Source organism: Mus musculus, chromosome 15 (genome assembly GCF_000001635.26).
Source record: "Mus musculus strain C57BL/6J chromosome 15, GRCm38.p6 C57BL/6J".
Classification (NCBI taxonomy): Eukaryota; Metazoa; Chordata; class Mammalia; order Rodentia; family Muridae; genus Mus; species Mus musculus.
The window spans coordinates 42,928,376-42,952,375 of NC_000081.6; the positions used below are offsets into that span (position 1 = coordinate 42,928,376).

The following is a 24,000-nucleotide window of genomic DNA, read 5'->3' on the forward strand; positions in this document are numbered from 1 at the left end:
TTCAATGTAATTATGCCTCCTTGTGTACACAGGATGCTGTTACACGAGGAAATTTTTTGTTCAGATTGCACTGTTCTTAATGATGCCTAAAATAAAGTACCCAGTGTCAGACTCTAGAAGTATTAACCCACACCAGCTGCTGAGTTGTAATGAACCAGATTTTCTTCTTGCAGATTCAAGCAGATCCTTACTCTGCTGGCCATGATATTTGCAGACTCCCACACCTACATATAAATTTGGAAAACGAACTCTGCTGAAAGCCTAAATATCTAAACAATGCCAACCTGGGAGTACCGTGGTTTGCTTTATAATTCCTACTTATGACTGAACCATTAGCTTCTTAGTCAAAGTTCTATCTCTCACTGCAAAGGAACTTGAGCACAAAAATATCTACATTTAGTTCTCTCTTAGAGCCTCTCTCAACACCTCCCACACAAGGCTGCTAGCATTGACAGCAGGAAGATAGACCAAAGAAACAAAAGGTAGGCAAAACTCATTTGAGAAACCTAGGTGCTTGCATCCTGAAAGGTGATCTATGTAGCACTGGATTAGGCAAATGCATGAGCTGTAGACAGTTACAAGACAAACCTCTGAGCCTACACACTGCCAGCCATTTGTGCAAGGACCATAGTGGCCCAGGGTTACAGAGGAAAGGTCAAGGGAGCTTAAACCCTGGATACCTCAAACATGAGAGTAGCAGGAGTTGGCTACCTCCCCACTCCCAACTGGATCCCACAGCATCAACCTTACTAAGAATTTATTACCGACAATTATCAAGCTTCACTCCTTGTTTGACTTTTTAAGGTTTCCACACACACACATCCTATAGCCGCTGAGTATGTAGATGAAGCATCTTTCAACATCCCTACCCTGATCAATGGCACATGGCCACACAAACCTTGCCCAAGAGACCCTGGCCCCTTCCACGGGGGCTTAGTTCTCTGAAGCAGTTCCTCACTATGTTCATTCTCTGTGCACTCATGTGATGGAGATCCCGCATTGAATTCATCCGGCTAATATTCTCTCCACCTAATCCAGCGGGGTTCAAAAAGGGCCTGGTCACCCAAGGGAGAAATGGACATGAGGCAGTAGAGGGACAAGACTGGAAGAGGGGATAAGAAGACTTTTCTAAACATTGTTCCAATTTAATATGTACAGTACCCTGCATGTATGTGCTTAGACACAAGTTACAACTTGGAATGACACTGGGACCACAGAATACTGAAATGGTCTGCTCAACAGGACTTTAGAGAACAGGGACAACTTTATTTTTTTTCCATTTTTATTAGGTATTTAGCTCATTTACATTTCCAATGCTATACCAAAAGTCCCCCATACCCACCCACCCCCACTCCCCTACCGGCCCACTCCCCCTTTTTGGCCCTGGCGTTCCCCTGTACTGGGGCATATAAAGTTTGTGTGTCCAATGGGCCTCTTTTTCCAGTGATGGCCGACTAGGCCATCTTTTGATACATATGCAGCTAGAGTCAAGAGCTCCGGGGTACTGGTTAGTTCATAATGTTGATCCACCTATAGGGTTGCAGATCCCTTTAGCTCCTTGGGTACTTTCTCTAGCTCCTCCATTGGGAGCCCTGTGATCCATCCATTAGCTGGCTGTGAGCATCCACTTCTGTGTTTGCTAGGCCCCGGCATAGTCTCACAAGAGACAGCTACATCTGGGTCCTTTCAATAAAATCTTGCTAGTGTATGCAATGGTGTCAGCGTTTGGATGCTGATTATGGGGTGGATCCCTGGATATGGCAGTCTCTACATGGTCCATCCTTTCATCTCAGCTCCAAACTTGTCTCTGTAACTCCTTCCAAGGGTGTTTTGTTCCCACTTCTAAGGAGGGGCATAGTGTCCACACTTCAGTCTTCATTTTTCTTGAGTTTCATGTGTTTAGGAAATTGTATCTTATATCTTGGGTATCCTAGGTTTTGGGCTAATATCCACTTATCAGTGAGTACATATTGTGTGAGTTCCTTTGTGAATGTGTTACCTCACTCAGGATGATGCCCTCCAGGTCCATCCATTTGGCTAGGAATTTCATAAATTCATTCTTTTTAATAGCTGAGTAGTACTCCATTGTGTAGATGTACCACATTTTCTGTATGCATTCCTCTGTTGAGGGGCATCTGGGTTCTTTCCAGCTTCTGGCTATTATAAATAAGGCTGCTATGAACATAGTGTAGCATGTGTCCTTCTTACCAGTTGGGGCATCTTCTGGATATATGCCCAGGAGAGGTATTGCTGGATCCTCCAGTAGTACTATGTCCAATTTTCTGAGGAACCGCCAGACAGATTTCCAGAGTGGTTGTACAAGCCTGCAATCCCACCAACAATGGAGGAGTGTTCCTCTTTCTCCACATCCTCGCCAGCTTCTGCTGTCACCTGAATTTTTGATCTTAGCCATTCTGACTGGTGTGAGGTGGAATCTCAGGGTTGTTTTGATTTGCATTTCCCTGATGATTAAGGATGTTGAACATTTTTTCAGGTGCTTCTCTGCCATTCGGTATTCCTCAGGTGAGAATTCTTTGTTCAGTTCTGAGCCCCATTTTTTAATGGGGTTATTTGATTTTCTGAAGTCCACCTTCTTGAGTTCTTTATATATGTTGGATATTAGTCCCCTATCTGATTTAGGATAGGTAAAGATCCTTTCCCAATCTGTTGGTGGTCTTTTTGTCTTATTGACGGTGTCTTTTGCCTTGCAGAAACTTTGGAGTTTCATTAGGTCCCATTTGTCAAGTCTTGATCTTACAGCACAAGCCATTGCTGTTCTGTTCAGGAATTTTTCCCCTGTGCCCATATCTTCAAGGCTTTTCCCCACTTTCTCCTCTATAAGTTTCAGTGTCTCTGGTTTTATGTGAAGTTCTTTGATCCATTTAGATTTGACCTTAGTATAAGGAGATAAGTATGGATCGGTTCGCATTCTTCTACATGATAACAACCAGTTGTGCCAGCACCAATTGTTGAAAATGCTGTCTTTCTTCCACTGGATGGTTTTAGCTCCCTTGTCGAAGATCAAGTGACCATAGGTGTGTGGGTTCATTTCTGGGTCTTCAATTCTATTCCATTGGTCTACTTGTCTGTCTCTATACCAGTACCATGCAGTTTTTACCACAATTGCTCTGTAGTAAAGCTTTAGGTCGGGCATGGTGATTCCACCAGAGGTTCTTTTATCCTTGAGAAGACTTTTTGCTATCCTAGGTTTTTTGTTATTCCAGATGAATTTGCAAATTGCTCCTTCTAATTCGTTGAAGAATTGAGTTGGAATTTTGATGGGGATTGCATTGAATCTGTAGATTGCTTTTGGCGAGATAGCCATTTTTACAATTTTGATCCTGCCAATCCATGAGCATGGGAGATCTTTCCATCTTCTGAGATCTTCTTTAATTTCTTTCTTCAGAGACTTGAAGTTTTTATCATACAGATCTTTCACTTCCTTAGTTAGAGTCACCCCGAGATATTTTATATTATTTGTGACTATTGAGAAGGGTGTTGTTTCCCTAATTTCTTTCTCAGCCTGTTTATTCTTTGTGTAGAGAAAGGCCATTGACTTGTTTGAGTTAATTTTTTTTTCCATTTTTTATTAGGTATTTAACTCATTTACATTTCCAATGCTATACCAAAAGTCCCCCATATCCACCCACCCCCACTCCCCTGCCCACCCACTCCCCCTTTTTGGCCCTGGTATTCCCCTGTACTGGGGCATATAAAGTTTGCAAGTCCAATGGGCCTCTCTTTCCAGTGATGGCCGACTAGGCCATCTTTTGATATATATGCAGCTAGAGTCAAGAGCTCCGGGGTACTGGTTAGTTCATAATGTTGTTCCACCTATAGGGTTGCAGATCCCTTTAGCTCCTTGGCTACTTTCTCTAGCTCCTCCATTGGGAGCCCTATGATCCATCCATTAGCTGACTGTGAGCATCCACTTCTGTGTATGCTGGGCCCCGGCATAGTCTCACAAGAGACAGCTACATCTGGGTCCTTTCAATAAAATCTTGCTAGTGTATGCAATGGTGTCAGCGTTTGGATGCTGATTATGGGGTGGATCCCTGGATATGGCAGTCTCTACATGGTCCATCCTTTCATCTCAGCTCCAAACTCCGTCTCTGTAACTCCTTCCATGGGTGTTTTGTTCCCAAATCTAAGGAGGGGCATAGTGTCCACACTTCAGTCTTCATTCTCCTTGAGTTTCATGTGTTTAGCAAATTATATCTTATATCTTGGGTATCCTAGGTTTGGGGCTAATATCCACTTATCAGTGAATACATATTGTGTGAGTTTCTTTGTGAATGTGTTACCTCACTCAGGATGATGCCCTCCAGGTCCATCCATTTGGCTAGGAATTTCATAAATTCATTCTTTTTAATAGCTGAGTAGTACTCCATTGTGTAGATGTACCACATTTTCTGTATCCATTCCTCTGTTGAGGGGCATCTAGGTTCTTTCCAGCTTCTGGCTATTATAAATAAGGCTGCTATGAACATAGTGGAGCATGTGTCCTTCTTACCTGTTGGGGCATCTTCTGGATATATGCCCAGGAGAGGTATTGCTGGATCCTCCGGTAGTACTATGTCCAGTTTTCTGAGGAACCGCCAGACTGATTTCCAGAGTGGTTGTACAAGCCTGCACTCCCACCAACAATGGAGGAGTGTTCCTCTTTCTCCACATCCTCGCCAGCATCTGCTGTCACCTGAATTTTTGATCTTAGCCATTCTGACTGGTGTGAGGTGGAATCTCAGGGTTGTTTTGATTTGCATTTCCCTGATGATTAAGGATGTTGAACATTTTTTCAGGTGCTTCTCTGCCATTCGGTATTCCTCAGGTGAGAATTCTTTGTTCAGTTCTGAGCCCCATTTTTTAAGGGGGTTATTTGATTTTCTGAAGTCCACCTTCTTGAGTTCTTTATATATGTTGGATATTAGTCCCCTATCTGATTTAGGATAGGTAAAGATCCTTTCCCAATCTGTTGGTGGTCTTTTTGTCTTATTGACGGTGTCTTTTGCCTTGCAGAAACTTTGGAGTTTCATTAGGTCCCATTTGTCGATTCTCGATCTTACAGCACAAGCCATTGCTGTTCTGTTCAGGAATTTTTCCCCTGTGCCCATATCTTCAAGGCTTTTCCCCACTTTCTCCTCTATAAGTTTCAGTGTCTCTGGTTTTATGTGAAGTTCCTTGATCCACTTAGATTTGACCTTAGTACAAGGAGATAAGTATGGATCGATTCGCATTCTTCTACATGATAACAACCAGTTGTGCCAGCACCAATTGTTGAAAATGCTGTCTTTCTTCCACTGGATGGTTTTAGCTCCCTTGTCGAAGATCAAGTGACCATAGGTGTGTGGGTTCATTTCTGGATCTTCAATTCTATTCCATTGGTCTACTTGTCTGTCTCTATACCAGTACCATGCAGTTTTTATCACAATTGCTCTGTAGTAAAGCTTTAGGTCTGGCATGGTGATTCCGCCAGAAGTTCTTTTATCCTTGAGAAGACTTTTTGCTATCCTAGGTTTTTTGTTATTCCAGACAAATTTGCAAATTGCTCCTTCCAATTCGTTGAAGAATTGAGTTGGAATTTTGATGGGGATTGCATTGAATCTGTAGATTGCTTTTGGCAAGATAGCCATTTTTACAATGTTGATCCTGCCAATCCATGAGCATGGGAGATCTTTCCATCTTCTGAGATCTTCTTTAATTTCTTTCTTCAGAGATTTGAAGTTTTTATCATACAGATCTTTCACCTCCTTAGTTAGAGTCACGCCAAGATATTTTATATTATTTGTGACTATTGAGAAGGGTGTTGTTTCCCTAATTTCTTTCTCAGCCTGTTTATTCTTTGTATAGAGAAAGGCCATTGACTTGTTTGAGTTTATTTTATATCCAGCTACTTCACCGAAGCTGTTTATCAGATTTAGGAGTTCTCTGGTAGAATTTTTAGGGTCACTTATATATACTATCATATCATCTGCAAAAAGTGATATTTTGACCTCCTCTTTTCCAATTTGTATCCCCTTGATCTCCTTTTGTTGTCGAATTGCTCTGGCTAATACTTCAAGTACTATGTTGAAAAGGTAGGGAGAAAGTGGGCAGCCTTGTCTAGTCCCTGATTTTAGTGGGATTGCTTCCAGCTTCTCTCCATTTACTTTGATGTTGGCTACTGGTTTGCTGTAGATTGCTTTTATCATGTTTAGGTATGGGCCTTGAATTCCTGATCTTTCCAACACTTTTATCATGAATGGGTGTTGGATCTTGTCAAATGCTTTTTCTGCATCTAACGAGATGATCATGTGGTTTTTGTCTTTGAGTTTGTTTATATAATGGATTACATTGATGGATTTTCGTATATTAAACCATCCCTGCATCCCTGGAATAAAACCTACTTGGTCAGGATGGATGATTGCTTTAATGTGTTCTTGGATTCGGTTAGCGAGAATTTTATTGAGGATTTTTGCATCAATATTCATAAGAGAAATTGGTCTGAAGTTCTCTATCTTTGTTGGATCTTTCTGTGGTTTAGGTATCAGAGTAATAGTGGCTTCATAAAATGAGTTGGGTAGAGTACCTTCTACTTCTATTTTGTGAAATAGTTTGTGCAGAATTGGAATTAGATCTTCTTTGAAGGTCTGATAGAACTCTGCACTAAACCCATCTGGTCCTGGGCTTTTTTTGGTTGGGAGACTATTAATAACTGCTTCTATTTCTTTAGGTGATATGGGACTGTTTAGATGGTCAACTTGATCCTGATTCAACTTTGGTACCTGGTATCTGTCCAGAAATTTGTCCATTTCGTCCAGGTTTTCCAGTTTTGTTGAGTATAGCCTTTTGTAGAAGGATCTGATGGTGTTTTGGATTTCTTCAGGATCTGTTGTTATGTCTCCCTTTTCATTTCTGATTTTGTTAATTAGGATTTTGTCCCTGTGCCCTTTAGTGAGTCTAGCTAAGGGTTTATCTATCTTGTTGATTTTCTCAAAGAACCAACTCCTCGTTTGGTTAATTCTTTGAATAGTTCTTCTTGTTTCCACTTGGTTGATTTCACCCCTGAGTTTGATTATTTCCTGCAGTCTACTCCTCTTGGGTGAATTTGCTTCCTTTTTTTCTAGGGCTTTTAGATGTGTTGTCAAGCTGCTAGTATGTGCTGTCTCCCGTTTCTTCTTGGAGGCACTCAGCGCTATGAGTTTCCCTCTTAGAAATGCTTTCATTGTGTCCCATAGGTTTGGGTACGTTGTGGCTTCATTTTCATTAAACTCTAAAAAGTCTTTAATTTCTTTCTTTATTCCTTCCTTGACCAAGGTATCATTGAGAAGAGTGTTATTCAGTTTCCACGTGAATGTTGGCTTTCCATTATTTATGTTGTTATTGAAGATCAGTCTTAGGCCATGGTGGTCTGATAGGATACATGGGACAATTTCAATATTTTTGTATCTATTGAGGCCTGTTTTGTGACCAATTATATGGTCAATTTTGGAGAAGGTCCCGTGAGGTGCTGAGAAGAAGGTATATCCTTTTGTTTTAGGATAAAATGTTCTGTAGATATCTGTCAGGTCCATTTGTTTCATAACTTCTGTTAGTTTCACTGTGTCCCTGTTTAGTTTCTGTTTCCACGATCTGTCCTTTGAAGAAAGTGGTGTGTTGAAGTCTCCCACTATTATTGTGTGAGGTGCAATGTATGCTTTGAGCTTTACTAAAGTGTCTCTAATGAATGTGGCTGCCCTTGCATTTGGAGCGTAGATATTCAGAATTGAGAGTTCCTCTTGGAGGATTTTACCTTTGATGAGTATGAAGTGTCCCTCCTTGTCTTTTTTGATAACTTTGGGTTGGAAGTCGATTTTATCCGATATTAAAATGGCTACTCCAGCTTGTTTCTTCAGTCCATTTGCTTGGAAAATTGTTTTCCAGCCTTTCACTCTGAGGTAGTGTCTGTCTTTTTCCCTGAGATGGGTTTCCTGTAAGCAGCAGAATGTTGGGTCCTGTTTGTGTAGCCAGTCTGTTAGTCTATGTCTTTTTATTGGGGAATTGAGTCCATTGATATTAAGAGATATTAAGGAAAAGTAATTGTTGCTCCCTTTTATTTTTGTTGTTAGAGTTGGCATTCTGTTCTTGTGGCTGTCTTCTTTTTGGTTTGTTGAATGATTACTTTCTTGGTTGTTCTAGGGCGTGATTTCCGTCCTTGTATTGCTTCTTTTCTGTTATTATCCTTTGAAGGGCTGGATTCGTGGAAAGATATTGTGTGAACTTGGTTTTGTCGTGGAATACTTTGGTTTCTCCATCTATGGTAATTGAGAGTTTGGCCGGGTATAGTAGCCTGGGCTGGCATTTGTGTTCTCTTAGTGTCTGTATAACATCTGTCCAGGCTCTTCTGGCTTTCATAGTCTCTGGTGAAAAGTCTGGTGTAATTCTGATAGGCCTTCCTTTATATGTTACTTGACCTTTCTCCCTTACTGCTTTTAATATTCTATCTTTATTTAGTGCATTTGTTGTTCTGATTATTATGTGTCGGGAGGAATTTCTTTTCTGGTCCAGTCTATTTGGAGTTCTGTAGGCTTCTTGTATGATCATGGGCATCTCTTTTTTTATGTTTGGGAAGTTTTCTTCTATTATTTTGTTGAAGATATTAGCTGGCCCTTTAAGTTGAAAATCTTCATTCTCATCAATTCCTATTATCCGTAGGTTTGGTCTTCTCATTGTGTCCTGGATTACCTGGATGTTTTGAGTTAGGATCCTTTTGCATTTTGTATTTTCTTTGACTGTTGTGTCGATGTTCTCTATGGAATCTTCTGCACCTGAGATTCTCTCTTCCATTTCTTGTATTCTGTTGCTGATGCTCGCATCTATGGTTCCAGATCTCTTTCCTAGGGTTTCTATCTCCAGCGTTGCCTCGCTTTGGGTTTTCTTTATTGTGTCTACTTCCCCTTTTAGTTCTAGTATGGTTTTGTTCATTTCCATCACCTGTTTGGCTGTGTTTTCCTGCTTTTCTTTAAGAGCCTGTAACTCTTTAGCAGTGCTCTCCTGTAAATCTTTAAGTGACTTATGAAAGTCCTTCTTGATGTCCTCTATCATCATCATGAGAAATGTTTTTAAATCTGGGTCTAGATTTTCGGTTGTGTTGGGGTGCCCAGGACTAGGTGGGGTGGGAGTGCTGCGTTCTGATGATGGTGAGTGGTCTTGATTTCTGTTAGTAGGATTCTTACGTTTGCCTTTCGCCATCTGGTAATCTCTGAAGCTAGCTGTTTTAGTTGTCACTGTTAAGAGCTTGTTCTTCAGGTGACTCTGTTAGCCTCTATGAGCAGACCTGGAGGGTAGCACTCTCCTTAGTTTCAGTGGGCAGAGTATTCTCTGCAGGCAAGCTCTCTTCTTGCAAGGCAGGTACCCAGATATCTGGTGTTCGAACCAGACTCCTGGCAGAAGTTGTGTTCCACTCACTAGAGGTCTTAGGATCACGTGTGGAATCCTGTGTGGGCCCTTGCGGGTGTCAGGCGACTCAGCTGGCAAGGTAGCCGGGGCTCGAGTGGAGTGGAAGGGGTTTGTGCCCCAGATCAAGCCCGGGTAGCCTGCTTCCCTATGTACAGCAGTCTCAAGTTCCAAGCAATTGGATTGGGGTAGGCGCTGTGTTCCACTCACCAGAGGTCTTAGGGTCCCGTGGGGAGTCCCGTGTGGGCCCTTGCGGGTGTTGGGCAAGACTCTGCTGTCAAGGTAGCCCGGGGCTCGAGTCTCGAGTCGAGCGGAAGGGACTTGTGCCCCAGATCAGGCCCGGGTAGCCTGCTTCCCTATGTACCGCAGTCTCAAGTTCCGCGCGATTGGATTGGGGCAGGCACTGTGATCCACTCACCAGAGGTCTTAGGGTCCCGTGGGGAGTCCTGTGTGGACCCTTGCGGGTGTTGGGCAAGACTCTGCTGGCAAGGTAGCCCGGGGCTCGAGTCACGAGTTGAGCGGAAGGGACTTGTGCCCCAGATCAGGCCCGGGTAGCCTGCTTCCCTATGTACCGCAGTCTCAAGTTCCGCGCGATTGTATTGGGGCAGGCACTGTGATCCACTCACCAGAGGTCTTAGGGTCCCGTGGGGAGTCCCGTGTGGGCCCTTGCGGGTGTTGGGCAAGACTCTGCTGGCAAGGTAGCCCGGGGCTCGAGTCTCGAGTCGAGTGGAAGGGCTGAGTTAATTTTATATCCAGCTACTTCACCGAAGCTGTTTATCAGGTTTAGGAGTTCTCTGGTGGAATTTTAGGGTCACATATATATATATACTATCATATCATCTGCAAAAAGTGATATTTTGACTTCCTCCTTTCCAATTTGTATCCCCTTGATCTCCTTTTGTTGTCGAATTGCTCTGGCTAATACTTCAAGTACTATGTTGAAAAGGTAGGGAGAAAGTGGGCAGCCTTGTCTAGTCCCTGATTTTAGTGGGATTGCTTCCAGCTTCTCTCCATTTACTTTGATGTTGGCTACTGGTTTGCTGTAGATTGCTTTTATCATGTTTAGGTATGGGCCTTGAATTCCTGATCTTTCCAGAACTTTTATCATGAATGGGTGTTGGATCTTGTCAAATGCTTTTTCTGCATCTAACGAGAAGATCATGTGGTTTTTGTCTTTGAGTTTGTTTATATAATGGATTACATTGATGGATTTTCGTATATTAAACCATCCCTGCATTCCTGGAATGAAACCTTCTTGGTCAGGATGGATGATTGCTTTAATGTGTTCTTGGATTCGGTTAGCGAGAATTTTATTGAGGATTTTTGCATCAATATTCATAAGAGAAATTGGTCTGAAGTTCTCTATCTTTGTTGGATCTTTCTGTGGTTTAGGTATCAGAGTAATAGTGGCTTCATAAAATGAGTTGGGTAGAGTACCTTCTACTTCTATCTTGTGAAAAAGTTTGTGCAGAACTGGAATTAGATCTTCTTTGAAGGTCTGATAGAACTCTGCACTAAACCCGTCTGGTCCTGGGCTTTTTTTGGCTGGGAGACTATTTATAACTGCTTCTCTAGGGGATATGGGACTGTTTAGAAGGTCAACTTGATCCTGATTCAACTTTGGTACCTGGTATCTGTCCAGAAATTTGTCCATTTCATCCAGGTTTTCCAGTTTTGTTGAGTATAGCCTTTTGTAGAAGGATCTGATGGTGTTTTGGATTTCTTCAGGATCTGTTGTTATGTCTCCCTTTTCATTTCTGATTTTGTTAATTAGGATTTTGTCCCTGTGCCCTCTAGTGAGTCTAGCTAAGGGTTTATCTATCTTGTTGATTTTCTCAAAGAACCAACTCCTCATTTGGTTAATTCTTTGAATAGTTCTTCTTGTTTCCACTTGGTTGATTTTACCCCTGAGTTTGATTATTTCCTGCCGTCTACTCCTCTTGGGTGAATTTGCTTCCTTTTTTTCTAGAGCTTTTAGATGTGTTGTCAAGCTGCTAGTATGTGCTCTCTCCCGTTTCTTCTTGGAGGCACTCAGAGCTATGAGTTTCCCTCTTAGAAATGCTTTCATTGTGTCCCAAAGGTTTGGGTACGTTGTGGCTTCATTTTCATTAAACTCTAAAAAGTCTTTAATTTCTTTCTTTATTCCTTCCTTGACCAAGGTATCATTGAGAAGAGTGTTGTTCAGTTTCCACGTGAGTGTTGGCTTTCTGTTATTTTTTTTTGTTATTGAAGATCAGCCTTAGTGCATGGTGATCTGATAGGATACATGGGACAATTTCAATATTTTTGAATCTGTTGAGGCCTGTTTTGTGACCTATTTTGTGGTCAATTTTGGCGAAGGTACCATGAGGTGCTGAGAAGAAGGTATATCCTTTTGTTTTAGGATAAAATATTCTGTAGATATCTGTCAGATCCATTTGTTTCATCACTTCTGTTAGTTTCAGTGTGTCCCTGTTTAGTTTCTGTTTCCATGATCTGTCCATTGGTGAAAGTGGTGTGTTGAAGTCTCCCACTATTATTGTGTGAGGTGCAATGTGTGCTTTGAGCTTTACTAAAGTTTCTTTAATGAATGTGGCTGCCCTTGTATTTGGAGCATAGATATTCAGAATTGAGAGTTCCTCTTGGAGGATTTTACCTTTGATGAGAACGAAGTGCCCCTCCTTGTCTTTTTTGATGACTTTGGGTTGGAAGTCAATCTTATCAGATATTAGGATGGCTACTCCAGCTTCTTTCTTCATACCATTTGCTTGGAAAATTGTTTTCCAGCCTTTTATTCTGAGGTAGTGTCTATCTTTTTCTCTGAGATGTGTCTCCTGTAAGCAGCAAAATGTTGGGTCTTGTTTGTGTAGCCAGTTTGTTAGTCTATGTCTTTTTATTGGGGAGTTGAGACCATTGATGTTAAGAGATATTAAGGAAAAGTAATTGTTGCTTCCTGTTATTTTTGTTGTTAAAGTTGGCATTCTGTTCTTGTGGCTGTCTTCTTTTAGGTTTGTTGAGGAATTACCTTCTTGTCTTTTCTAGGGCATTGTTCCCGTTCTTGTATTGGTTTTTTTCTGTTATTATCCTTTGAAGGGCTGGATTCGTGGAGAGATAATGTGTGAATTTGGTTTTGTCGTGGAATACTTTGGTTTCTCCATCTATGGTAATTGAGAGTTTGGCTGGGTATAGTAGCCTGGGCTGGAATTTGTGTTCTCTTAGTGTCTGTATAACATCTGTCCAGGCTCTTCTGGCTTTCATAGTCTCTGGTGAAAAATCTGGTGTAATTCTGATAGGCTTGCCTTTGTATGTTACTTGACCTTTTTCCCTTACTGCTTTTAGTATTCTATCTTTATTTAGTGCATTTGTTCTTCTGATTTTTATGTGTCGGGAGGAATTTCTTTTCTGGTCCAGTCTATTTGGAGTTCTGTAGGCTTCTTGTATGTTCATAGGTATCTCTTTCTTTATATTTGGGAAGTTTTCTTCAATAATTTTGTTGAAGATGTTTGCTGGTCCTTTGAGTTGAAAATCTTCATTCTCATCCACTCCTCTTATCAGTAGGTTTGGTCTTCTCATTGTGTCCTGGATTTCCTGGATATTTTGAGTTAGGATCTTTTTGCATTTTCCATTTTCTTTGATTGTTGTGCCGATGTTCTCTATGGAATCTTCTGCACCTGAGATTCTCTCTTCCATCTCTTGTATTCTGTTGCTGATGCTCAAATCTATGGTTCCAGATTTCTTTCCTAGGGTTTCTATCTCCAGTGTTGCCTCACTTTGAGTTTTCTTTATTATGTCTACTTCCCTTTTTAGGTCTAGTATGGTTTTGTTCATTTCCATCACCTGTTTGTATGTTTTTTCCTCTTTTTCTGTAAGGACTTCTACCTGTTTGATTGTGTTTTCCTGTTTTTCTTTAAGGACTTGTAACTCTTTAGCACTGTTCTCCTGTATTTCTTTAAGTGATTTATTAAAGTCCTTCTTGATGTCCTCTACCATCATCATGAGATATGCTTTTAAATCTAGGTCTAGGTTTTCGGGTGTGTTGGGGTGCCCTGGACTGGGCGAAGTGGGAGTGCTGGGTTCTGAAGATGGTGAGTGGTCTTGGTTCCTGTTAGTCGGATTCCTACGTTTTCCTTTCGCCATCTGGTAATCTCTGGAGTTAGTAGTTATAGTTGATTCTGTTTAGAGATTGTTCTTCTGGTGATTCTGTTACCGTCTCTCAGCAGACCTGGGAGACAGATTCTCTCCTCTGAGTTTCAGGGCTCAGAGCACTCTCTGCTGGCAAGCTCTCTTACAGGGAAGGTGCGCAGATCTCTTGTTTTTGGACCTCCTCCTGTTCGAAGAAGAAGGCCCAAAACAGGGCCTTTCTCAGAAGCTGTGTTGCTTTGGCAGTTCCCAGAAGCTGTCAGCTTCTGTGGTGCAGACTCTCACCTGTGCAGACTAAATTCCTAAGTTCCAGGGAGTCCCGGAACCAAGATGGCGACCGCTGCTCCTGAGGCTGAGGCCGCCTCCCGAGCCAGGCGGACACCTGTCCTCTGGTCCGGACGGTGGCCGGCTGTCTGCGGCCTGCCAAGGGTGCTGCCTCAGCGGCTCTGTGCTTCCGCCTGCAGGGACAACTTTAAATTCTGATTATAACATGCAGGTAGGTGTTGACTTGCTTCATACCATCAAACTATGTAAGTCTTCTATGTTAAATGTCTCCATGACTTCCCATTGCATTTTGAGAAAAGTTAGAGGAGATTCTTGTTGGGCCCCATTTTGCCCCCTGGAGCCTGGCATGGCTGTCCTCTGAGCAGCTCTGTCATAGCCTAACTGAGACAGACACAGATACTTACATCTCACCATTGGATTGAGCCCCAGGACCCCTATGGAAAAGTTAGGGGAAGGTCTAAAGGAGCTGTCGAGGCTTGCAACCCCATAGAAAGAACAATAATATCAACTAACCAGACATCTCAGAGCCCACAGGGACTAAGCCAACAAACAAAGAGTATACATGGGTTGGTCTATGACACCACTACAAGTGTAGCAAGAGATTGCCTTATCTGACCTCAGTAAGAGGGGATGCACTTGGTCCTGTGGAGGTTTGGGATCACCCCAGAGAAGAGGAATGCTTGGGGGTGAGGTAGGAGTGGGTGGGTGTGAGAGGGACAACCCTCTTAGAGGAGAAGTAGAGGGGTATGTGGTGGGAGTCTCATTGGAGGGGTTATCAGGAAGGGGGACAACATTTGAAGTATAACTAATAAAAATAATGAAAGTAAGATAAATGAATAAATGAATAAGACATGAACAAAAGCAACAGCTGTTGACATGCCAATATGGATGGGCAAGACCTCACAAGGCCCCAACCTAGATGAAAAGACACCATCACTTAATGGTTGCTGAGAGAGAGAGAGAGAGAGAGAGAGAGAGAGAGAGAGAGAGAGAGAGAGAATGAATCTGTCTTCCCCAGAGATGAGCCCTGTAATCCATTATCTAGTACCAAGTGGTCATCCCTTAAAGCATTTACATAGGTGCAACAGTGAATGGGTTCAGCAGGTTGCATTAATATATATTTGTGTATGTGTTGTGCATGCATGTATATACTACTACTAATAATAATAATAGTAATTAAAAAACAGAAATAAAGAACAGAGGGATGTGGGAAGGGACAGAGACAGTAGAGGAGATGGAAAAGAAAAGGGGAGAGGGAATATTATAAATATGAACAGAAAATAAATTTAAAAATTTTAAAAAGTTAAGGACCAAATTTTTCCTTACCTTTCAGGAGATAAGTTTATAATCTATTAAAAAAAAACAAAGTTTTAAAACAAAGTTTTCTTGTTAAATAATATATAGGCTAAAGTTACATAAATGTCTCATAATAAAATTTTAATTTTGAACTTTAAATAAAGCAAAGCATATGGAATGCTGTGCTTCAAATGACAGCACTGTTGTAATCGGATGTCTTGTTATATGCTGTATAACTTGGCCATATGTTTATATATCAAAAATATACATATGTATATATGACGTGTACATTTATATGGATGACACATGAGCTGTATGTGCATGAATATATATCCTATGTTTTAAGATTAGCTTTAACTCTGTTTTTGTGAATCACTTTATAAATTAAAGAAACCCAAAACTTAAAACAAAAAAGCCCTGCCATCCACATGTGTGTGCTCTTACAATTTTAAGAATTTCAAATAAGGGACCTGACTTTTTGTTTCCTCAGGTAATTATTTGGAAAAAAAATATCCTTTCCTCATTAAGTTCTTATTATCTTTAGCTTCTTCTTTTGGTATATGTTGTCAGAAGAAAGATATATCTTTGTCCAATTATGAATGTTTAGAAAACCAGGTGTTGAGCTAGCTTTGTCATGAATTAATTTCATCACAAAGAACAAATACAAAGAGACAGGTCCTTTTTTTAAAAGTTTTATCACCTAGCTCATTCTTAAATAAATTATCTTCCATTCAGTATGTGCTTCACTTTTCATGTAGAAGGAAGCATTACATTATTCAGTATTTTTCTAAGATTGCATAGGAGGTTGCTTAAGTTCTCAAGATCTTTTAATATCTTCAAACATATATCTCATGGTCTATATTTCCCACTTATTCTCAGCTTAGCCTCTGTCATTAAGAGACAAAATAAGGGGCTGGAGAGATGGCTCAGTGATTAAGAGTACTGACTGCTCTTCCAAAGGTTCTGAGTTCAAATTCCAGCAACCACACGGTGGCTTACAACCACCCTTAATGACATCTGACACCCTCTCCTGGTGTGTCTGAAGACAGCTACAGTGTACTTACATATAATAATAAATAAATAAATCATTTAAAAAAAAGAGAGAGAGAGACAAAATAAAAGATCATGTGAATCACAGAGTGACTAACTACTTACCCTAATCATTATAAATCAATCCAGTTTCCTGTTCTAATTCAAAGACAGCCTAAGACCAAGGATGCATGGAAGGTATAAGATTGAAAAGTAGAAACAAAAAGTGTACCAGGACAGATGCTGGAATGCTGTGAAACAGGCTGGGTTGCAGCCCTGCCTTCATGCATGATTACTGACAGGCCACTCAACCTCACAATCACTTAAGAAATAAGTGCATTCTTAAAGCTCCATCATGCCAAAGACAAAGAAAGCACTTTGGTGCAGCAATGCAGCACAATGTCCAGAGGAGCTATCTGAAAGCAAGGAAGCTGAATTCTTCGTTGGCACAAAAGTTAACAAAAGCACAAACCTGGAGATATACCCAAGAAGTAGCACCTGTCTGGCTGCCTTGTGATGGCACGTCATCTCTACATCCAGGTGTGATGTCATCTCTACATCCAGGTGTGATGTCATCTCTACATCCAGGTGTGATTTGCTTAATCTTAGTGGGTGAAGCAGAGCAGACAGCAGAACTGAGTCTAAGGGGATCTATGATGGCTAAGTGATCTTCCTTTTTTGTCAAGGAATCAGCAGCCAGAGCCACAAAGAAGGAAGGAAGGAAGGAAGGAAGGAAGGAAGGAAGGAAGGAAGGAAGGAAGGAGTAAAGCTGGAATACCCAGTGCTGTGCAATGAAGAGCACATGGAGCCTGACACTTTCTCAAAAAGGTGTCTTAAAAACAGCCTCCTCCCCCAAATTTACAGCCTTCCAGTTTATACAAAAGTAGGCTGAGGGGTTATGTCAGGGAATTCTCAGACGGAAATATAACTCAAGTATCCCTGGAGGTATGAGGAATAAGGATCAGACAGAATGAAAAATGGACCACCCTTCAACTTCAGCCAATTTTACATGGCCTGGAGTAGCAACCACTGGAGTGCCCCACGTGAGGAAGACACGGACAGGCGTACCCCTTCTATACCAGGCCTATCCTCCTATCCATAGGAAGATATGTGCTGTCCCTAGAAGGTCAAATTTAGAAGGAGCAGTTCTCTGTGGTTGAGGTTGTCCCTGAACATGTTGACAACACACATGCTGGTCTTGGATCGTGACTCCTATATCCTCATCTCTATTTTGGGGAAATAAGTGAAGGCAGCTGTGAAAACGTTCTGTTCTGTAAAAGCAGGTGTTTCATGGAGACACACACATACACACACACACACACATCCTTTATCTTCCATTCCTATGCCCCCAATTTATTCTTCTCTTTCTAAAGTAATGGCAGTGCCCAAGGTCAATTTCCTTCTGCTTAAACTTTTCCTTAAACTTGCTGAAATCTGAACCAATGTATACAATTAGATATCAAGGTTAAAAGACGCAACCTGGTAAGTGCCATTCATTTTCCATGATTTGGCTTTCCCAAACAGGTGAAGGTAAGTCCCTTGTGGGTCAAAGAGTGATCTGGAATACTATACCTTCTATTTGTTTCACAGGCTGCTACATGCTTGGGGGAGGTTCTGTTCTATGAAAGAGTAAGACAGCCTACATGTAGTCTCTGGCACAGTACAGAGGAGGCTTTAGTTCATGCTTTACACTATGAAATTTTATAGACCCTAGCTCCTCACAAGGAGCCAAAAATCATCCCCATGGGAGGAATCTAGGAGCAGACTTAGTCCTTCTGTGATGTTATTTTCTAGGACTGGAAACTATGATCCTGAAAACTACAAGCAAAACAAGGATGGGAGATGAGTCATTCTCTATATTTATGTTATAAATTCTACATGATGGATTGGAAATGAGCAGCAAACAAATGATTGTTCACATTACATTATATACCAAGTGAAAACTTGTGTGGTTATCACATCAATAATGCAAAATACAAACCTCCAAAAGTGTCTGTGGGAGCCATTACCCACAGGCTAAGGCAGGCTTGTTGTAATGTTCCCATCAGCCTTTAGAAAAGTCCTAGAGAATTTCATAAGCAAGCAGAAAGCAGTGTTCTGAAAATTCTGAATTGTCATGATATAATTGATAACAGTATTTGCTAACCATATGTCACAATACAAAAGACAAAATTAGCTAGGAACATACCAGTAGAGAATAGAAACACTTCTTTCCCTAACAATGGACCTCAAAAAACAAACAAACAAACAAACAAACAAACAGAACAGGATGGGTGTGACTACTATCAAGCAATTTTAGTGGCAATGAGCAACAAACACGTAAATCAAATTCAAACTGTGACATTCTAAAATGTCACTGATTAAACTTTATGTCTTAGAAGGCTATGTCAACTTTACAAAAAAATTTAAATTATATTAAAGACCAATCATAGAAAAATAAATTTGCCCAAGAATTTATCCACACCAAAATAACACAAAAAAAATGAATGCTGAACATCTCAATGTCCTTGTTTATATATCTCAATAAAATAGCCATTCTTATAAGTTATGGTTTTTACATTCTCTAAGAAACTTATAAACTCAGAGGCTAGACAGAAGGCTCAGTGATTAAAATGCCTTTTTCCCTGGCAGCAGGAGAGTTGAAGGATAGATTCCCAGAACCTGCATAAATGGCAGATGGGTGTGGTGGCCAGTCTGTAATTCCAGTTGTGTTTGATCACCAGAGTAAGCTTACTAGTGTTACTAGACATATTGCTGAGCTCGCAGTTTGACTGAGCAACCCAGCCTCAAGGACTAAGGTAGAAGAGTGATGGACAAGAATTCTCAACATATACATACATAGATATATGTGCATTCCCACATAAGCATGCCTGTGTGTGTGTGTGTGTGTGTGTGTGTGTGTGTGTGTGTGTGTGTGTGTGTGTGTGTATGTGAACACACACACATGGAAAAGGATTACTCTGTGAACTTTGATACATGTCACATCTTAAGTCTCCATTACTATCAATCAGGATGTGTTGTGCATAGCCCTGAGGCTAATAATATTTGATGTTAATTCCGTACTCCTGTGAATGGTTGTGTACCAGGAATGAGTCAGCACTCAGGTGATTTCCTGTAAACCTGCTTCCCACTCTAATTTGTAAAATAAAGGAGAGCTGATGATTGGACAAATAAAAGGGAAGGTGGAGCAGGACACAGAGGAGGAGGAAGAAGAAGATCGGAGCAGAAGCACTGGGCCTGGAGAAACTGCAAGTTCTAAGGGGTCTCATAAGCTGCGGAAGATGGTAGTGTAACGGTAGATCTGCCCAATGTAGGCACACAGCATGTAATCATATTAACTGTGTTGTGTTTTCATTGCCGGGGCATATTTGAGTGGGAGGAGATTTACCGCCACAAGGATGTACTAAGGAAATCAACAAATTAATCCTGTGTTTAATTCAATGCACACTAATATACAAGACAAGTTTATATTAAGTTGAAGTGGATAGTGTCATGGAATTTGTATTCTAAAACACAAAACAGATATTGAGTAACCATTAATAAAAGCACCTATGAAACTAGAAGATAATATATACACTCAGAAATCCTACTGCCAGGGAACAAGTCTAGCACTCAGCAAGCACTGAGCATTGCCAGGCCCTAAAAAAATGTGTGAAATAACAGAGCATCCTAGACTCTAGATTAGTTACACAGATAACTGAGCTGTCCAGAAGACAGTAAAATTCAATAGCTGTTGTTATCAACATGCATGGTAAAAATACTAGGAAAAGAGAAATATACAATGCAAGGTTATTTGAATACTGAATATTGACCTATGTAAAGCATGAAATCAAACCTAAGAATAACATGCCATAGCCAAAATTGTGTGTGTCTACTGCTTCTGTTCACCAAAACCACTGCTCATGCTTCCTTATTTGTTCATGCATGAAGGATTTGTTTAGGTTCTTGCACGTGATTGACTGTATAAACATAGCTCCTGTATTTATGGGGATAATGATCTGTTTTGATACAAATAGCAATGCCCAAAGACTGAGTAAGCACTTAAATATAAGTGATTGCCTAAAGCAGATCTCAGAAATTTTATGTAAAATGAAAGAGTTTCAAGATATGTGATTCCCCACAAAATTCACCTGCCACTTAGAACTGACAAGATTGCTTATTCAAAATAGAAATTTCTCCTTCTTGCATTTTTGCTACTAATGAACTCACTAAAATTTTTACAAGACTTTAATTCTAAAAAACTGATTAGAAGCACCATTAAATTCATAAATCTCAAATAAAATATGCCATAACTAGCCATCTATATATCATCTATTAACATAAACTTGGTCTTTGGAAAGTAAGTAATTGGAATGTGGCTAAAAACCCTGAAACAGCAGGTAATTTGCTCTCCAAAAATACTATTTCCCAACTCAGTGAGTCTGAAGCCCTAAGTACCAATCTGAAATGAAGTGCAGGAATTAAATTAGTATCCCAGGGATTTGGGGGAATACTGAGATCTGTTTCCAACTCAACCAGCAGGGTTCTGGGACAAGATAAATGAAAAATATAAACCAGATTAGCTACATATTGGTAATCATTGCAGAGATACTGGACCATGAAAGTTCATCATATTTTTCTTTCCATAGTTTAATCTATATTTTCATTATTTGAGCCAAGTTCTTCTTAATAAGAGAAAAATGTGACTTGAAATCAAAATAATAGTCCACAATACAAGGACACATAGAAATGAAGTTGTGGAAAGATATTAAAAGAAATTAAACCGGAAAATAGCTTAATCAGATCTGTAAGTTTTAAAGAGGTCCCTCTGGCTCTTGCATAGTAGAGAGTTCCTTAGGCAGAAAGCCTAGAGTGGAGAACTACAGCTTCTAAGATCAATTATGTACAGAAGTGATAATGCTGGAGGGCTAGGCAGAGAGCATAATGGAAAAGAAAACCACCAGTTCTTTTGATGGGTTGCTGGGAGAACAGCAGGGCCATTTGCCAACATGAGGTCTGCAGCAGAACCCAAACTAGGAAGCAAGATATTCAGCTGGACTATGATATCACTATGAAATTCTTATGGGGCCTCAACAAAGCCAGCCAACTTTGTGTCTAGCTCAGATGCATTTGAAACTGTGGTCACAACATAATGTGAAGTATTTTAAATAACAGAGGAGTTATTAATACGGCATTTGAGCATAGGTAATATGACCCTAGTAAACAACCCAAAATAAAAACTATGAAAGTTTTAGCTTTTCAATTTTGAAAATTCTTTCAGTCAGTTTAGATATGCAGGTAGTTATCTTACATATGAAAAGCACTACTTTTCATTTACATCAACAAATTCAAGAGTAGGTGTGTTCAGACAGAGATCATAGTACACATGTAAACACGAGCCCCTTCTGAGAAGTCAACTCAAATATGATGACTAGAAGCTGACCTAAATGCTAAGAGGGAGCAGATAAGGGTGAGCCTTGTTTGTTTATTTATTTATTTATCTATTTATTTATTTTGGATTGAACTGTTCTTGTTGATTTGTGTGTGTGTTCTGCCTAGTGGACTGGGCTAAAGTTGCTGGTTGTGTTTGGTGTTTGCTAGTGGATGGATTGAGAACAATGAAGATTGGAGTCACCCCCAAAGAACTATTTATAAACAGGCCCACTTCCCTTGTAACCTTTCCTTGTCACTGTCTCTGGTGAGTGGCAGGGGGTTGGTTAATCCCTCATTAAGTAGGTTGAAAAAGTATGCCTACAGTTTATTATTCTGTTATAAATATTAATAGCTTGGAATTTTCTTAGTTTTTACCTTTTCTTCTTTGCAAGGAGATGCACAAATGAACAATATCTTTATGCATACTTTCTGTCCTAGTAGGCTGACATAAAGAGCCTCATGAGGCTCACCGAGGCAGCTGAAGCAGCAAGAAGCCACAGGAACCTAATGAGAAGCATTTTGTTCAGTTTCTCTCTAAGAAGTCACCACAAGCAAAGCTCAACAATGCAAGGTAAGCCGAACCAATACATGTGTATCATCAGTGAAGAGTAGTAAGGTGGTGCCAAGTGAACCAGTGGTCCCCAGAGCTCCCACTGTCTACTGGGGTCATGTTTATATTCCCTCTAAACATCATGCCTCCTTTCATGTGTCTGCTATAGCAAAACATCCTTTCACCAGTCTGTCCCAAGAAAACATCGTTTGACATAATTGACTTCCCGAAGAAACCAGAAGTTCCCACTTTAAAAAACCACTAATTTTTCACACTTGTTCATTCTTGTAGGCTGTTTGATTCTATCTAAAGTTTCACTTCTGACTTAGAGCTTAAAATCACAAGGCCAAAGACATAGCTCAGTGATTAAGAACACTTTCGGCTCCTGAAGAGAACCCATCTTCAATTCCCAGCACGAAACGGCACCGCACAATCATCTGGAATCAGCTCTAGGAAGGAAATGCCCTCTTCTGGTGTCCATGGAGAGCAGAAATGTAAGTAGTATACATACATACATGCATGCAAAACATTTATACAAGTAAGTAAGTACGTAAATAAATAAATTAATTAATTAAATATAACACTAAGAAATCCTTTAAAAACACCACATTTATTTGTGATAACCCTAGGTATCAGATTTCAAAGTTGGTCTCCTTTGAGAACAAGTGTCCTATGACCCAATAATTTATACAAGATGTATTCTGTAATTTTCTTTTGTCTTTACATAAAGAAAATAATGTTTTTTAGTGAAAACACAGAATATATCACTAAAAGTGTATATGAATTGTGTTTCTTGTTGCTATGGTAATACTTGACAAGAAGCAATTAAGGGAGAAAGGCTTTGTTTCTGCTTAAGGGTTTGAGAGGACACTGTGCATCACTGTGAAGATATTATGGCAGTAAAAGAATAAAGCACTCAGGCAGTGGTCACATCTCTTCTACTTTCAGCAAGCAAAGCAATGACTGCTGGTGCTTAGCTCACTTTCTCCTTCTCATTCAAGCCATGAACATGCCTAGAGAGCTGCAGCTACCATTGACCTTTTAACAGAAAGTGCCTAATCTAAAAATCTCTCATAGGCAGCCTAGAGATTTGTCTCTAGGACCTTTCAAGTTGGCAATCACAAGTACAAAGCATTTCTCAGCTCTTCAAGGATTAAAAATTATTTTGCTACATCCCAAAATGCTTACACTGATATAAATTCCAGCATTCTGCATAACTCTGACCTCTGTGTACATGGCCTCTATCTCTCCCATTTGAGGAGTTCCTGCAGGACTGTGGGTTACCACTGCTAAAAGAGCATGTCCACAGCATTTCTCTGAAACCAAGAAAATAAACTTAGGGGGGAGGGGAAAAGACACCTCAGTGCTTTCAATACCAGCTAGCTAGACTCTTTTAAAACCTTCTATTACAGGCAGTCCCATCATTACTTGCACTTGGGCTTACAGGTTTAAAACATGATTTACTGCCACTCAAAAACGAAAAAGCAAATTTTACAGCAGCTGTGTCTGACCCTTAGAGGACTGCAGCAATCTCCTGACTTTAGGAATTAAAGAACAGGGAGGAAGGTGGAAGGCAGGGAATTCAATGGGCAGTTAGTTCAGCCCAAGGATGAGAAAGAGATCAGCACCTAATTAAAGCTACCTTGCAAAGGCTCCCAAGGAGAACAAAGAGTTCTGCTGGAATGTACTGGAACCACTCAGTAGGACACCATCAAGAGCTAAAACTGACGAAAGGAACCCAATCAGCAGCTAGACAGAGGCAAGGCAGGCAAGTTCAAGGGAACAAAGGGTGCATATGTTTCCTTTGTCTGTGCCCTCTTCTATCTGGGATGCCACCAAAAATGCCACATACACTTGGGACTTCCCATACTGATTATGGCAACTAGATAAAGTCCCCT

The 24,000-nt window shown here is 40.5% G+C and overlaps 2 long non-coding RNA genes across 3 annotated transcripts in view; one reads left to right on the forward strand and one right to left on the reverse strand.

Annotated features, from left to right (window-relative positions):
- Gm46505 overlaps positions 1-24,000 on the reverse strand; it is a 108,834-nt gene that overhangs the window by 53,931 nt on the left and 30,903 nt on the right. The window lies entirely within an intron of this gene.
- Positions 13,973-22,554, forward strand: Gm41315. Of its 2 annotated transcripts, none has more exons than XR_875325.1 (3): positions 13,973-14,026; positions 21,991-22,123; positions 22,394-22,554. It is a non-coding gene; the product is annotated as a predicted gene, 41315 (long non-coding RNA). The 2 variants fall into 2 exon arrangements; XR_001781595.1 differs by having other exon boundaries at positions 13,974-14,026; positions 21,994-22,123.